The 5,890-nt window shown below is 36.9% G+C and overlaps 2 pseudogenes; both read left to right on the top strand.

Annotated features, from left to right (window-relative positions):
* Positions 1-285: 285 nt before the first annotated feature.
* Positions 286-3,821, top strand: LOC147299750 (uncharacterized; annotated as a pseudogene).
* Positions 3,822-4,075: 254 nt separating this feature from the next.
* On the top strand, positions 4,076-5,570 carry LOC147299751 (uncharacterized; annotated as a pseudogene).
* Positions 5,571-5,890: the final 320 nt, after the last annotated feature.

A 5,890-nucleotide genomic window follows, 5' to 3' on the forward strand; every position in this document is an offset into this window, starting at 1 on the left:
TTCATGTACCAACCTTAAAAATAAAAATTATAAGAAAAATTAATTTATTAATTTGATCATCCTAATTTATTAATTTGTGAATTTAATTTATTAATTTGTTCTTGCTAATTTGTGAATTTAATTTATTAATTTGTTCCTTCTAATATATTGAATGTTTTTTGAATTTAATCTAATAGGTATGGATAGGTACGCCTACATGATAGGGATTGAAAGATTGTAGGCGTTAGAGTCTAGAGTTTTCATCTAAGAGTCGCGTAATATATTTTGATTATTAGGAGGTAAAGCATGGATAGGAGTTGGTTGACGATACCGCGACAGTTAGAGGCATATGTAGATGGAATCAATTTGTTTTTGGATCAAGCGGTTGCGAATGGTGTTGGGCCAAATAAGTTCAAATGTCCTTGTAAAAAATGTTGCAATCGATATACCTTTGGAAGACAAACTATTGTAGATCATCTTATTTGGCATGATATGGATAAAGATTATAAAAAAGCTTGGTGGCGTCATCATGGAGAGCCTAACATTGGAGAGCCAATTTTAAGGATGATAGAAGATGATGTAGGAGGGGAGATAGATGGTATGCACAATTTTCTTAATGACATATTTGTTCAACCAGTAACGGGAGAAGAGGTCGGGTCGTCGACACAACCCCCTCTTGTGGATGGGCGTCCAGCAGAGGCTGAAAGTTTTTTCAAGTTGCTTGAAGAGGCAGATCAAGAGTTGTATCCTGGTTGTAAAGAATTTAAAAAATTGGAGGCTGTTGTAAGATTGTACCAAATTAAGTGTTTAGGGAGTTTGCCAGATAGTTTATTCACTACGTTACTAGAATTAGTAAAAAGAATGTTGCCTGATGGAGATTGTTTGCCTGAATCTTGTTATAAGGCAAAAAAACTTATAAATGGGTTAGGTCTCACGTATGAGAAGATTGATGCATGTCCTAATGATTGCATGATATATTGGAAAGAAACCTCAAAATTGACTGCATGTTCGGTGTGTGGCAAATCAAGATATAAAGATAACAAGGAAGATACTTCTGGAAAGAAAGTCTCAGCTAAGGTTATTTGGTACTTCCCTCTAAAGTCGAGATTGAAGAGGTTTTATATGTCGAAGCATATTGCCGAACATATGAGGTGGCATGCAACTGAATGTCCCAAGGATGGGTTTATGAGGCATCCATCAGATTCTCCGGCATGGAAGCATTTAGATACTTTGTACCCTGAGTTTGCGTCAGAAATTCGAAATGTGCGTTTAGGGCTGGCAAGTGATGGATTTAATCCTTTTGGCCATATGAGCAATGCCCATAGCATATGGCCTGTGGTGCTTTCTGTTTACAATTTGCCTCCATGGATGTGTATGAAGCAACCAAATTTATTATTGTCCTTATTGATTCAAGGACCGAGAAGTCCTGGAAATGATATTGATGTGTATTTGCGACCATTAATTGATGAGTTGAATGAGTTGTGGGAGGTTGGCTCTACCACGTATGATGTGTTTTCAAACCAAACTTTTACGATGAAGGCTGCTGCGTTATGGACCATTAGTGATTTTCCAGCTTATGGAATGTTGTCTGGATGGAGTACTAAAGGATATAAAGCATGTCCGCATTGCATGGATGATAATGTATCAGAACATTTGCCTGTGAGTCGTAAGATTTGTTATTTGGGGCATCGAAGATTTTTACCCATTGGGCATAGGTTTCGAAGGGAACAAGCAGCATTTAATGGTCATCGAGAAGATCGTCATGCACCAAGACAGTTGAATGGGTTACAATGTCTTGAACAACTATCTAATTTGAGGTTCACTTTTGGAAAGCATGACCAAAATGCTCTTGTTGGACAAAGAAGACGCAGGCCTTCAATTTCTAGAAGTAATTACAGTCAGTGGAGAAAGAAAAACATATTTTTTGAACTACCCTATTGGAGGCATCTTTTGATTAGACACAATCTCGATGTCATGCATATTGAGAAGAATGTATGTGATAATGTGGTTGGAACATTGTTGGATATTGCGAAGAGGACAAAGGATGGATTGGCTGCACGTGCAGATCTTGAAGTTTTGAATGTAAGACATAGTCAACATCCTCGCAGAGAAGGTGATAAAACATTTTTGCCCCCGGCAATATTCACATTGAGCAAAGAAGAAAAAATCTCATTTTGCAAAGTGTTGTCTACTATTCGAGTTCCTGATGGATATTCAGCAAATTTGTCTTGATGTGTGAATGTGAATGAGAGAAAAATATATGGGTTGAAAAGTCACGATTGCCATGTTTTAATGCAACAATTACTTCCGCTTGCAATACGTGGTGTGTTACCCAAATCTGTCACAATGGTTTTACTAGAGTTGAGTGCAATCTTTAGACAGTTGTGTAGCAAGAAGGAAACTGAGGCATCATTCAATCAACTGAACTCTAGAATTGCATTAACCTTATGTCAGATGGAGAAGATTTTCCCTCCTTCATTTTTCGATGTCATGGTGCATCTCCCAATTCACTTGGCAAATGAAGCTGCCATTGCAGGACCAGTTCAATATAGATGGATGTATCCCATTGAACGGTAATGGTCTTTCCTTATGCTTAATTTGCATTCATTTTAGTTTTGATTCTCTAATTTTTTTTTTGTCATGTTAAATATTGAAGGTATTTGCAAACACTGAAGCGGTATGTGCGAAATAAGAGTCGTCCTGAAGGTTCTATTGCTGAAGGGTATTTGGTTGATGAGGGTTTGTCTTTTTGTTCCATGTACCTTAGAGATGTTGATACTCGTCGTAATCGTAAGGGTCGAAATGCAGATGGTATTGGACGTGGAATATGTGGTGGGTTATCAATTTTTGACTCCACAGGTCAATATTTAGGTTCAGGTGAAAATGTGGAACTTGATCTAAATGATAGGAATCGATGCCACAGTTACATTCTTGATAATTGTGATGAAGTAATCCCTTTTAGAAGGCAACATGAGGACTTTTTGAGAGATAAACATCGAAGGGAAAGGTTCACTAGGAGACAAATCATGGAGATAAGCAAGAAGGAATTTCCTGAATGGTTCAAGAAACATGTAAGAATTCAATTACTAAGTTTTTACATCATGTCTGTAATATTAATTTTTACCTAATGTTTCTACATCATCTTTTTCCCAGATTAATGCAAGGTTTTATGCTAATGATCCGTTGATATCCGATGACTTGCATTGGCTTGCTAATCCTCCTCGCACACTTGTGACGAAATACAAAACCACGCTATTAATGGTTTTAGATTTTGAATAAAATCAGTGGATGATAAACATAAGAATCAAAATTGTGGTGTATTTGTACCTGCAAATATTCCGGGTGGTGTTGGACAAGTTAATTGCTATGGTGTTGTCACAGATATGTTTTTGGTTAGATATTGTGGTCCCACCGAGGCAGAATATATGAGTCGTTGTGTGATGTTGTTTAAGTGTGATTGGGTTGATAGTGGAAGTCCTAGGGGTATGAAGACAGATCAATATGGTTTTACCTTGGTGAACTTCAATCGATTGGGATTTAGGGATGACCCTTTCATACTAGCTTCACAAGCAATGCAAGTATTTTATGTTGCAGATTCGATTGAAAAAGATTGGCATGTAGTGGTCCGAACGCATCCAAGGGATTTTTTTGATGTATTAGAAGATAAAGATACAATTGATGATTATGCCATACCAAATCTAGATGATCGGGTACTTGACAATGAAGATATACAAACAAGGGTTGGCGTGTAAGAGACACCTTTTGATGAAGCATTACCTTTGCCTACTGAACTGGTTAATTCAATTGCTGACGATGAGCTTGATGATGATATGGATGTTTAAATTAATTTTTTTATTTTTTTTTGTGTTGTTTTGTAATTAAGAACTCTTATGTAATACTTTTTTATTAGTGAATTTTTTTTGTGCTGGACTAGGTCCCGTGGTTTTTACCTTTCGAGGGTTTTCCACGTTAAAATATATTTGTGTGTTTATATATTGGTTTCATTGCAATTTAGTTTTATTTAATTAATTAATATTTATGTAGTATGTATTTGATGGTGTATATATATGTATATATATATATATAATTTATTTAGATGAGTAATAATGAAGAACATATGGACGAGCACTACGATGAGCAGGTTGAGGCTAGTTCAAATGGTAAGCTATAGTTTGTTTATATAAAGTTTTTATTTATTCTATTATTTACAATATTTTGTCATTTATGTATATTAATTTGGATTAATATGTAGAAATGCCCCAAAGGAGAAGACGTGGTCCTGGAAAGATTAAGTGGGCTGGTAAAGATCATAGGGGAAAGAGTATTGTGAATTCAGTCCGAGCGGGAAGTGTATTTCCCAGAACAGTATAGAGTTTTCGAAGTTTATATCTTCTTAAGTAAAAGATCCCAATAATGTTCCTCTAGTGCATGATTGGAGATTGGTTGACGAAGAGACAAAGAACACTTTGTGGGACAGAATACGGGTATCAATTTATTTTTTTGAAATAATCTTAAAAGTAAAATACTTGCAAATATTTACTTATAATTTTTTTTTTTTTTTTTGTGTGGATGTAGGGCACTATCACTTTTCGTGATGAGGATTTGGAAAAAATGCCCGTGATTAAGACCATGACCTTGGCAATTGCTGAACATGCTTATAAGGAATATAGAGCATATTTGAAAGGGAAGTACTACACTAGCAGGACAGATCTGTGGCGGTTGAGATGTCCCAATAATGTAGATCCTGTGCAGTGGGCGAAGATGGTGGAACATTGGGATAACCCGAAAACTCAGGTGACACTCTTCAATCAAATATTTAATAATACTAGTATGTGCAATTATGATTAATTTATATTATGTTTGACTTTTTAGGAGATAGCTATGAAAAATAAAGCTAATCGTTCTCAACAAACGATGAGCCATACATCAGGATCGTGGACATTTGAACGTCTTCGTGAAGATTATGTGAGTATAGTTAATTTTTTTCATCATATTGAGATACAATTTTATTTAATTAGAGCACATAAATATGTTCTAAATTATTTTTTTTTATGGTTTAAATTTTTAGAAGAAGAAGCATGGAGTTGAACCCGATCCTGTTACTTTCTTTCGTGTCACCCACACACGCAAAGACAATAGTTGGATTGATGTGCCATCGGAGCAGAGAGGGGTAAATATTTATATATATATATTTTTTCCATCATGTGTATTTTATGTTCTTACATTTTACTTACAAATTTATCTAAATATTTGTTTATTAGATGTCCATAGAGAGTTCCGTTGACTCACGGGTTGAGTCTGGAGCGGATGACACTTCTGAACTTCGTACAGAAGTGTATGTTGAGGAGATGGGTCCTGAGAGGAAAAATAGAGTTCGGCTCTATGGACATGGGGTGACACCTGAAATGGTGCCTTATGCTAGGGCTCAATCTAGTACTTCTTCTCGGAGATCATCGAAGACGAGAGAAGCTCTTTTGGAGGCACAGTGCCTTGAATGGCAGAAGAAGCATGAGGCTGTGCAGGCTAAGCAGGATGCCCAAGATGAAGCAATTGAGCTGTTAAAGACTCAGCTACAGCAGCAGCAACAATAGATGATGATGTTTATGCAGCAACAACAGCCAGTGATGCCGTTTATGCCTCATACACACCCGCAGAGCTCGCATCAACAACAGCCTTCTAGCCAGAGTCAGCCTCCACATTCTCCCTATGGAATGTTCCCGATGCATCCTATGTACCAGATGCCGTTTATGCCGCAGTCACCTTTGCAGATGCCTATGTATCGGCCAGAGGTACCTTCTCAGCCATCTCCTGGTGGGTCACATCATTCTACGGGTGTTGGATTTTTCGGATTGCTTTCCGGCAATTTAGGTGATGATGAATTTATGAGACAGTTTGGTCCGCAGGGAGGATC

The sequence above is a fragment of the Dryas octopetala genome, chromosome 1, assembly GCF_963921425.1.
Source record: "Dryas octopetala chromosome 1, drDryOcto1.1, whole genome shotgun sequence".
NCBI lineage: Eukaryota > Viridiplantae > Streptophyta > Magnoliopsida > Rosales > Rosaceae > Dryas > Dryas octopetala.